A 12,445-nucleotide genomic window follows, 5' to 3' on the forward strand; every position below is an offset into this window, starting at 1 on the left:
GGGAGTATATGAAACTTGGAAGTACCTCAAAAATTTAATGTCGATGGGCTACTCGTCGGTGAGTCTTTGTCAAGCCACTTAAAAAAGAGTATCTGTCATTATCTTTTTCAACCGCACAGTTGAAGAATTTTTGACCTGGATTCCAATCGGTGTGTGACGTCCTAAAAACAGCTGGATTGCCATAATGACATATGTAGGACACTTTTGCATTTGATTTTTGGGATGCTTGAGACATTGTAGTTGTTAACAAAAATTAAAGCCAAAAAAAATGAGAGTGTTAACACAAAAATAGGCTTTCTTTTATAAAAGAAAAAAGTGAGATATTACTGTTGGGTGTTGATTTGACGTGTACCTTATGACCGTTGTAAAAATTTGATATTTTCATTTTTTTACTGTTGGTCTTGTTTCATAGACCTTAGTTATAATCAATGCCTTCTCAGGGTTTTGGTAGGTAATTCACCGAATAGATAGACAGTCTAGCATATACTAAGAGTTAATTCCTTAATAACCGCACTAGACTATGCTACATATTAATAGACCATAACCAGTACATATTTTGAGAAGGATTATTTAATCAATAAAATGATAAATAATTAGATTTTATACAATTAAAGGAGCTTGAACAAGTCATGTGATCGTATGAGAGTCCACATAAATTGGATAAGGTGATCAAGGATGTGTGAGGATGGGTAGTGAATGAACAACAAACATGCTTGGGGCAATGTTTACCCAAAGCACAAGTATACTGTGGAGAATTCATTTGTTCAACCACAAGTCATCACTTCACATCTTTGATCACCACTTTCTATTTATGTAGACTCTCATACGAGCACATAACTTGTTTAGGCTCATATAATTGCATAATATCCAATTATTAATTATTATATTAATTAATTAATCCTTCTCAAAATATGTGCTAGTTATGGTCTATGAATAAATATCATAGTTGAGTTAGTTATTTTTGAAATCAGTTTGAAGTCTATGCTAGACTATATCTGGTCGAGTACAAAACTAAGCATGGTCTAGCATAGATTTTGTACAACTTCATTAATAAATGCACTAGACTATGACACATATTTATAGACCATGACTAGCACATATTTTGAAAAAGATTATTTAATTAATATAATAATTAATAATTGGATTTTATGCAATCGAATGAGCCTAAACAATTCTTGTGATCGTATGAGAGTCGACATAAATTAAAAGTGGTGATCAAAGATGTGAGGTGATGACTTGTGGTTTAACGACCAACATCCTTAGGGCAATGTTACCAAAGTACAAGTATGTTGTGAGGAATTCATTATTCATCCACTATCCATCCCCACACATCATTGATCACCTTATCCAATTTACGTGGACTCTCATACGATCACATGACTTTAATTGCATAAAATTCAATTATTTATTATTTTATTAATTAATTATTTCTTTTTTTTTTTCAAATTACTACTAAAGGCAATAAATCAATACGGTATATTATTACAAGGATTACAATCTATGAAATATGCTAAACACAATCAATGGGAAGGTATTGTTGAACGCATCGATTAAGTATTTGTTCAAGCATAGATATTGAGATAAGTATATAATAAACTCCATCGACTTTACATTTAATTTTGTATAAATCAACATAATTACGGATAGATCAAATTAATTTTTCATTTGCGTATATGAATTAATTTGATGTCTCACAACTGTCTCGTTAATCTTCTAACATGCTATATTGCAAAAACTCAAAAAAGAAAAAAACCATAAAATTACAGCAAAGACAAATGCAAGAAACAAAAATTAATTTTCCATTATCATATATAAATTAATCGATGCCTTCTCACAACTGTTTGATTCATGTTCTAACAGAGGAAATTGCACAAAATTTCAAACCAGTCTAAAATCGCAGAAATTTAAAAAAAGATAGATATAAGAAAAATAACATATTCCATTCATCGATTCTTCATTGCAATGGTAGAACTATATTTACAGCAAAACCCAAGCAAAAACTGTAAAACAAAGAAGCTTTCATCTAACATAAACCTAACCATTAAAGCTTCCCATTGCAATGACATTAAAACAAAAAAAACAACACACATAAAAACCTAAAACTAAGGGAGTAGTAGGGGGGTAATAATCTCCTCCGTCTCCATGTTGAGCCGCTCCACAATCGCCCGTAAAAAATGGGCAATCCGTCAGAGTTCACGGTGGAGGTGCTCTCTATCCTATCCCAGTCTATAGAACAACTGGTTGAGGTCGTTGCGAGAAGGAGCAGGTCGTAGTTATAGTGAATCCTTCTTCTGGGTCTCAAAGGAATGCCTGGCATCTTGTCGATTAAATCTAATTTATGAGTGGATGAAGATGAATTTTAGGTCTAGTAGATGGTTGTTTATATAGACCAAAATAGAACCCTTTGGTCTTTCCGCCCATTGGTTGGTTGACGTGTGAATAGGTAAAAATAGAAGAGAGGTAGCGTGTACCCAATCAATGCAACGTGTGATTGGACATGCAACAACTTTTTTGATGTGTAATAAATGGTCAACTGCTCATCTGTCTCTTTGAATATTTAGGGTTTTTAATAGACTTTATATGTAATCGATAATAAACTATGTGTTAAATAAAGAATACAAGTAATAGACTTGACACATAGTATATGCAATACCTTAAAAGGTCGATAATAGACACAGAGTGAAATCGATAAGTCTGGCATTAATTAGACCACTGAAGGGTTGTCAAAATGCATACACTGCCATGAATTACAAAAAAATAAATTCATACAAGTCTAACTACGATTTGTTGTTGTTACAAGTGGTTCTCTTATAGCACAGTAAACACTTGTTCCTCCTCTTCGACTTGAAAGTCTCACCCACGCCCTTAACACGTTTTCTTTTCTTTCTTCCGAGCTTGGTGACCACGAGAGGTGGAATAATGTTCATGTCTAGAAATTCTTGTGGCATGCGCCATTCGGACTCTAAAGGGACAACATTAATTGATTCTGAATACGTAAGGAGGTACTCTTCCACTTTATACAGGGGCGAAGAGTAATCATAGACTCTCAAACCATAATCTTCACCGTGATTCAATCGCAAAGCGGCCATTGCTGATCACATGGTATTTTGATCAGGTCAAACTTTCTGCAAGAACACGACCTTTCCAGTAGGTCGACTTTGGCCATACAACCACTTCCGAACACAATGAATTACCTTTCATCCCCGCTTACGTTCTCCACATAAAAGGAGTCACACTCGCTCATATTGTGTCTTAAGATCTTTTCGGCGGTGGGCACAAATTTGTTATCCATATATTTGAGGACGTAGGTACGCCTCTCCCTGAATATTTCACCAAACCTCTTGGCAATTGAATTGAATATGGATGCTACGGGGTACTCCCTTTCGATAATTAACATAGCGTTTACCGACTCGGCAATATTTGTGTCATCACATCAAACATATTGTCGGGCAAATATGCCTTGCTCTATTTCTCAAAACCAAGCTCATGCTCGAGGAAAAAGGCTGCCTCGGGACAGAAGTTCTTGAATTCCAAAAAATGGTCACTAAAATCCTTGGGAGAATATGTCTTTTTTGCATTAAAGAATAGATAGAAGTGTTCTCCGCAGTAGCGATTTACCCTGAGATTTTCACCTAGGTGCCTCATGCACTACCCGTGATGAGCATGGTTCTACGCCTTCGTGATGCCGTTGGCGATACTCTTATGCCTATCAGAGATAAAGCATAAATCTGGTCCATCGACCACAATAGACTTCAGCTTCTCAATGAAGAATATCCAAGACACATCATTCTCCTTGTCAACGATGCAAAAGGCAATGGGATAAATATGGTTCTCCATATCCTGTGCAACCGCGCTTAGCAGTACGCCCTCGTACTTGCCGTATAAATGAGTGTCATTGATCGCAATAACCTTCCTCATGTGGGCGAATCCCCTAATGCAAGGACTCAACGATAAAAAATAGTACATAAACCTAAAATCAACCTTGTTCACTATGATGGAATAGGTAGTGTCAATATTAAGCGCGTCGATCATATACGAAAAAGCCGGTAGGCAGAAATACCCGTGCTCCGCTGTCCCTCAGACCATTTCTTTGGCAACCACACCCCCCAGCCAACATTTTCAATAGCTTGGACTACTTTTCAAGTTCTTGAAAACGATCCTTCGAATCTCGCTAGTGTCCGGGCCCTTTCCTTCATGATACATGTAGGATGAGATTTTTCTATGGCAGCGGGTGGCGTATTCGACCCTGCAACTGTGTTTGTCGATGTATTTATTGATGGCGAATCTGTCCGTACATTCATACTTCTTCGCCCGCAACATCCACCCGCAGCTAGGACAAACACATTTCACCTTGAGAAATTTGCTGCAGCTCTTCAACATAGCATAATCAAAAGAATTTCTCACAACTGCTACGTCCAGCAATAATTTTAGCTCTTTTTTACTGCGGAATAATACCCATGAAAATACCTGAACTTTAACCAAATTTCCAGTTGAGCATATTGAACTTGCGGGGGTCCTATTACACACCTTTACTTTTTTAAGTGGAGTTAATTCCCCCCCCCCCCCAAACTTTATTAAAGTGGAATTAATTGCCCCCCACAAAGTTATACCCAGTTTTGATGTCGGAAAGTGTGGTACACGCGTTGTTTCTTCGCTATTTTATCACTTTTCACCATTATAACTATATTAAAGATTCCACAACTCAAATTTCTCCTACAAATCAAATTTCAAATGATTCCAGTCCATTCCAACTCAAATTTCAAATTCAAATTGAAAACTTTCATTAATGGGATCTTCAAATTTGGAAACTGAAAATGTAAACTGAAAATGAAAAAACAAGAAACTTGGAAACTGAAAATGGAAACTGGAAACTGAAAATTCAATCTTCAAATTTGTTCATACTGGAAATTGAAAACTGAAAATGGAACTCCAAAAAACTGGAAATTCAAATTTGAGTTCAATATGAAATTGAATTTTAAATTATTCAAAGTATCAAATTGAATTTGGGTATGTTGAAGATGACTCATTTGGGTGTGTATGTGTGTGATATAATTGTGTTCAATTTTAATTCAACAATGGAACAACCATTGTTGAAGACTCCATTATTGAAGAGAAGAAAGAAATAAGAGAGAAAAGAGAAGAGAAAGAATGAAAAAATATATATATAAAACTTTGATTAATTAGAAAATTTAGGGGTTGTATGTTTGGCAAAAAAATGAGTTTATAACATTTTTTAACGCCTTCACGCGCTCAATGCGCATGTCTAACACGCAATTGTCCAAGTGGTAGATATATGCCATTAAAATACAAAAAAAAGTCTGGGGTAAAATTCGGTCAAAGTTCAGGTATTTTCGTGGGTATTATCCCTTTTACGACTAAATGTTTGATTTACCTGAAAAGTAGCTCTATCGGAGAAGGTGTGGTTGATTTGTGCTTCCAATTCACACTCTTCTCGCCCTTATTCAGAGAAAATTGGATCTTTCAATTCTATTGAATGATCTTCCAAATTCATTAGATGAGCATCCAAACTCTTATCTTCAAATGAATCATGTTTGTCGATTGTCGACTATGATGGCGGGATTGTCAGAGACCCCGAGATGATATTTATCCTCAATAATGGACTACAGCTATCGACAACGACATCCAACATAGATAACGACACATGCCGATCATTATTTATGAATGTGGGATGTATTTTACCCCTCTCATTCATTACATAGCTAATCACAATATTCTTTGGCTCGCATTCTAATTCTCCGCTCTCAATTACGCTTTGAACCATGTCGTCATAAGATCCATTGCGACGCAGCGAGATGAGCACTGTCTCCTTTCAAGATGATTTCCACTTTCAACAGTTGGGACCCTCCTCCCACGTACCCATATAATTACCACCCACGACAACTACGTCAGCTACTGCCATAATAGACTACACAAATCGATAATAGATCAAGGTATAGGCCTATAGCTGGTCGATGAGTGGTTGATCACTGGTATGAATATGTCTGAACAAAGACACGAATTGACTTATTTTCGATATAATCGTTGCCCTCCTCACTCTGGGATGGAAAAATATATGTGTAGGACTTCTAAACTACTAAAATATATCTAATGGCGAGGTACTGAGCGGATTTGGAAAGCTTTTAGAGCTAGTAGAAATGTTGAAAAAAAAAATTTGCATCTTTTTTGAAAAATGATGGAATAACAATGGAGGCAATGATGAAAAATGGAGATTTTCAGTTGTGATGAATAATTTTTCGTCAGAAAAGTGGCCGGAATCAGAAATATTATTGGAAAAAAGGGAGATCCTAGTAATGGCTTCTTGGACAATTTTCTAAATTAAAATAGGAAATATGAAAAAATGGTGGAAATATAAAAAAGGTGGGAAATATTAACTATTAAATGGATGAGATGGAAAGACTAAAGTGTAAAGTTTAAAACTTGTGTGGTAGGTTTGTAAGTAAGAAGTGATGATGTCATAATAGTGTCTAGACACCTAATTTTGTAAGACTTGTGTCTAAATATCAAAATAAGTTTTGAAAGTATCTAAATATCAAACTATCCCCACCTAGTCTGAACGAAACTGCTATAGAGCTCTACAACAAACATCTCGTTGGGGATATGGAAATAAGAGATTCCTCTTTTCTTTCCATAGGCAATGCCGTAGCAGATTCCACCCCTATGAAATCCACTAGCTCCAATGGTGGAAGCAATTCCCTACTATGCAATACTTCTCCATGTTCCTTCGAGGAAAACCTCGAGCCTGCTAATGCCGAACAATGTGGCATCAACCTCTCAGGTACCTCCGATCCCACAAATGAACTCCCTCCCCAAGTAGTCCCAAATCTGCAAGAAAATCTAGACTAACAAGAAATTGAAGATGCCATGGATCTTCTAACGGAAACCAGAGCAAAATAGGAGTCCTAAGAGAAGTAAAGATAATGGTGTTCGAAGAGAGATACACCAAAAAATCCATCCTTATTTATCTACTGAGCAATTTAAAATCTCATTCGATATAAGAATTCCAGCTACTCTAGCGATAGAAAATTTTCTGATCTTAACGAACCTAACCCTAAGGGATCTATATGCTCCTCCGCTAGTTGTGATGAAACCACAAACTTCTCTGAACAAATCAATGAATCTAATCATATGGAACTGTAGAGGGTGCACTGATGGTGGGTTAGGAGGAACTTTAAAGCCCCATTGGAATGGCACAAGCCCCCACTTGTTGCCCTCTTTGAAACATAAATGCAAAATTATCAAGTCTTCCTAGACACTTTCTCTTTCACTAGAATGATTGAAGTTCCTATTGTGGGTAATTCCAATGGCATTGTTATGCTATGGGATGATGAAATCCTTGAATTGCTTTATGTTGCCACGACTGATTAAGAAATAGATTCTATGATCAAGGTAAGCTCTAACAGTGGGTCATGGATATTTAGTTGTATCTATGAAAGTACTCGACGTAATTGTAAAATCTCGTGGAATCAAAAATAAATACAATGAAAAGTGGTAATTAGGAGGAGATGTTAATGAAATAATGAGTAGTGCGAAAAAAAGGTAGTAGACCTATCAACATACAACGTGCGAATGATTTTTGGGATATCGCCAATCACTGTGTAATGATTGATATGGGTTTTAATAAAACTCAATATATCAGGTTAAATAAATGTTTCATAAATAAAAAATTTCTTACTCCCTCTGTCCCAAATTATCTGTCTCAAATTTTCTAATTTGATTTTTCATTTTACTTGGCGTTTTTCATTAATGAAGAAGAGACAAAATTTTTTTTTTCATGTTTTACCCTTTGCATTAATTACCTTTTGTTCAAATTAAAATATAAACATTATTTAATAGGAACACTATAATAAATTAGTCATATTATTAATTATTTTTCTTAATCAATGTGTCATCTCAATTTAAAATGAATAATTTGTGACGGAGGAAGTATATTAGAACACCGGATAGATTCCTAGTAAATAATGACTGGTTACTTACATATCCCAATACTCAAAGTCAGACACCTACCTCGTACTTATTCGGACAACTGTCCTCTCCTGCTTACAGCAAACACCACACTAAAGTACAATAGAAAAAAAAAATTAGGTTCAAATCAATGTGGATGTCCCATCTAGACCTTCCAAAGATTATCCAACACGAATGGGTCGGAAACTGAGAATTTTCAATTATCATACTAATTTTTTTTAAAAAAAATATTAATAGAATAGAATACAGATACATTTGGGAATATCTTCAAAAAAGAGGAATCTTCTATATAGACTTGATAGAATTCAAAAATCCCCAAATTATCGATACTCATCATTCTTAATTAACCTTGAAAACTCTTTAACCAAAGAACTTAATGAAATACTAAAACTAGAAAAGGATTACTGGAAACTACAATCTCGAATTAAATGGTTACGTGATGGCTAACACAAAAAATTTCCACATCTCAACCCTTAATGGCCATAGAAGAATAGAATATTTAGCTTAAATAATGATAAAGGGGAGAGAATAGAGAAGCATAGTGAAATAGTGGATCATGTGGTATCTTTCTATCAGCAACTATGTACCACTTGAATGAAGGCTTCTAAAATCAACAATGGTCAAAGAACCTTCATTTGTTCGATCAATTTGGACATGAACAGTATAGAAAGGGCACTCACTAATCAAGAAATAATTGATTCAGTTAAATCATTCTCCCTTTTTAGAGCCTTGGGACCAGATGATCTTCGTTCATTTTTTTACCAAAAATATCTCTACAAAAAACGGGTCAAATTGTGGAAGTTAATTTTACGATTTGCGAGGGTTTTAAATTCCGCAAAATATAATTGCGAGGAATTTTAAAACTCCCAGAATACGAGCCGTCACAAACGAGTTGCGACAGTTTTTTTCGATCCCCATAATTAATTTGCGGGGGTTATTTTGTGGCGGTTATTGACCCCCGCTATTCTAAATTTAATTCTTTTTATAATAAATTTTTATTTAAAACTTGCGGGGGTTAAAACCTCCGCAATTATTTTATTTTTTTAAAAAATTTGATAGGATCCATCAATTTTCAATAACTAGTTATAGATTCTAATTTTAGCTCAAATTTTATTGTTCCTTTAGGTATAACCTACAATTCATGTATTAATACAACAGAGTAATTAAACATTGTAATTGAAAAACATATCAAAAATACATTAAACATTAAACTTCAAAATTAAACTACAAGAAGATAGCCAGTCATCCAACCAAATTCAAGTTTCTTATAACTATTTGATGTATTTCCAACTGTTCCAACTCTTGCTAGTTCATAAGTTTTCTTCTCCATTCCCAACAAATATGATCCTAGTCCACCTGAAAATTCAAATATAATTCATAACACAATAACAAAAAAGTGTCGAAATACATAACTAAAACAACACATAAGTACGTTATACCTCCAAGAGCAATGTTGTAACACGCGACAGAACATGTTTGTATCATGGTATTTTCCTGTTTTGTAAAAGGAACAGATACAAACCCAAGCTTTTAAGGATCCTAGTCCACGCCTGAATGAAAATATAGGCAAGAAGTGCAGCAGATATATTGAGATTAGGATTAATCCCAGTTGTGAGGTTTATTTTCATTTGTATCATACTGTATATGCAACCAATAACTGTACTAGCAATGACTCCTCTTAACGTTATCTATTTAGTCCATGGTTGAATTCTCATCGTGCTCTCACACAACTCTTTCTCTCCCTCCTCCTCCTCCCCGCGCTTCTCAGTAGCTAAATCACGAACCTGCTCTACCTCCATGTTGTTACCATTCATGACTTCCAACTGATACAATTCAAAAAATGACAGAATATAAGTATAGTTGCAATGTTAGCTTAAATTTGTGGAAGTTAGAGATAAAATTAATACAAGAAAAGGGGAATATAATGAAGTCTACAACTACTAATAATTATTGGGAATATTTTTACCAAGAAAAGTAGTATATTAAACTGAAAGAATGTAAACTTTTTTATAGTTTATTATTCTGCTTCTACCACACAAAATATTTTTACCAGCCAAAGGTGTGGTGCGATAGATTTGGGCAGTAGAGTTTTCACCCAGCCAACCACATTAGTACTCTAGTAAACACTCATTCGTTACATTTTCATTGAGGGGTTGCCAGACTCTGATACAATACATAAAACCAACCCGAGTTCAGTTGTCACGTCTCACTAATGAAGGTGCTTATGCAGTTATAAGGCCACAAGGTTTTTCATTATAAAGGGCTACCAGGCTATGTGTTTTTAGACTCTAATTTGGCACAAAATTCATTAGATATATGCGTATGCAGTATGCACTCTGAATCAGCTATCAGTCCCTACACTTAACTAATTGAAATATATAGCAAATAGCTAGCCAGCTTTCACTAATTTAAAACACATGCGATCATGTAGGTAAACAAAATGCTAAGGCATCAGGTCCTGGAAACACACTTCTAAGTTTACCTTTCCCTGCAGTATAATTCAAGGTGCACTTTCAGTTTAAGCCACTCAAACACCCGCATCAACAACAAAATCAAGTCCCTAACATAACCAAAGAAGAAAAGAGAGAGAAACTCAATCCACCATATGACATCTCAACCAAAGAGTGACCACAACAGGACAGGGCACTGACCAACCAAAACCAGCTCTAATGAACCAAAACATGTAGCACATCAAATATACACATACAGATCTCAGACAAATGGAAAACATGTACAAGAAATGGAGAAGCATATCCAGCTTACGAGCTGCAGCATTTACAGATCCATATGTAAGAGACACATAACACACAAAGGGAAATACAAAAATTTATCTCTTTGATGAGAACAGAATGAAAGAGATCCTACTTAGCATTCACAAAGGTGTGGTTGTTGTTTTCATTTGTAATTGTGGGGATTTGTTGGAACCTGAATAGCTTCACAGAGTCTGCAAGTACCACATCTTTTTTCACACCTAGGTGGCCTCGACCCAATTTGTGATCTCATGAACATTGCTCTCTATTCACTCTCTATCTACATGCAAGTTACAACCCAAGAAAATTACTACAAACATCATTCTGATCAGGAAAAAAGATTTAACAAAAGAAACGTAAACACTGTTGTGCAAATTATACCTGGCCATGCCTGTGACGGTGAGTATCAAGCAATTTTCTTCCTACAAAAGGAAAAAAGAATTGGACTAAATGAGTCAAATTTTAGCTTCTAATGATTTGGGCAGAAATCGAGAAATGGGTCTGAATAATCGAGCAAACTATGTTAACCATTGTAGGGTTTTTGGGTAAAACTAAGAGAATGGGAAAAAAACATTTGTCCATTTTAAAAATAGAGGGGAAATGAAATTTGGTTCGCCGTATATTTTTAAATGGATAGCGAGAGTTAAAATCCCCGCAAATCTAAAATTTTTAGCTATGATCTATTTTAAATAGATAGCGAGGGTTAAAACCTTTGCAAATTTAAAATTTTGAACGACGATTAATTTAATCTTCACATTTAATATAATTTTATAAAGGTTAAAATAATTTCCGCAAATAAACCCCGCAATTAGATTCATTTTTATAATGATATTAAAATATTGTGGGCCACCCCGTCATTAAATTTTGTACGGAAGCATTCCTGTTGGGTAAAATTCCTAGTGATATTAATCGCACCCACATATGCCTCATTTCAAAAGTAAAGGATGCCTCCCCACTTAGGAATTTTAGACCTATTAGTCTTTGCAATAGTATCTACATAGTAGTTATAAAAATAATTGCTAACCATTTAAGCGTCATTTATTTACACTTAGTGAAGGTCTGAATTTGAATAGTTCAGAGTGTAGATCATTAATTGTATTTATTTTTTATTAATATTTTAGCTCTTAATAGTTCAGAATAGGTTTTAATCATTCAGATTTAGAACCAAGTCTTAATAGGTCTGAAGAGATATTCTGGTGTTTGATAATATTTACTACTCTATTCATAATTAACAGTCACCACCACTAACAACCTCTGCCACCACTACCATTGTCAACCACCATCCACCAACCACCTCCATCATCACGACCAACATCGACAACAAATATCACTACCAACTACCGCTACCGCACCTAGTACCTCTATTATTCTATTATATTCACCGTCATCGACAACACCACCATCATCAGCCACTACCGACCAATTCCTACTGCCGACCAACTTATCTATCACAGCTAGGACCACCACTAACTACCACTAATACATCACAACCTCCACACATTCTTCAACCGCCACCACCATTGTCACTAGTAACGTCACCTTTACCATCACTTCTACCACTACCACCGCTATAATTTATCTCTACTAACAACCATCTCCACCATCCTAACAAACAACATCTCTAACTACCACCAACACATCATCAACCATCATGCATTAATATTTCAGCCAATACAATCAACACCTCAAACTAATAATATCAAGAAACTTCA

The 12,445-nt window shown here is 35.2% G+C and overlaps 1 long non-coding RNA gene across 2 annotated transcripts; it reads right to left on the reverse strand.

The window, feature by feature from the left end:
* Positions 1–9,069: 9,069 nt before the first annotated feature.
* On the reverse strand, positions 9,070–11,399 carry LOC107844904. Of its 2 annotated transcripts, XR_007049541.1 has the most exons (5): positions 11,115–11,399; positions 10,849–11,013; positions 10,466–10,543; positions 9,423–9,806; positions 9,070–9,339 (listed from the first exon to the last, which is right to left on the reverse strand). It is a non-coding gene; the product is annotated as an uncharacterized LOC107844904 (long non-coding RNA). The 2 variants fall into 2 exon arrangements; XR_007049542.1 differs by lacking the exon at positions 10,466–10,543 and having other exon boundaries at positions 11,115–11,382.
* Between the last annotated feature and the right edge of the window lie 1,046 nt (positions 11,400–12,445).

The sequence above is a fragment of the Capsicum annuum genome, unplaced genomic scaffold, assembly GCF_002878395.1.
Source record: "Capsicum annuum cultivar UCD-10X-F1 unplaced genomic scaffold, UCD10Xv1.1 ctg3121, whole genome shotgun sequence".
Taxonomy (NCBI): domain Eukaryota; kingdom Viridiplantae; phylum Streptophyta; class Magnoliopsida; order Solanales; family Solanaceae; genus Capsicum; species Capsicum annuum.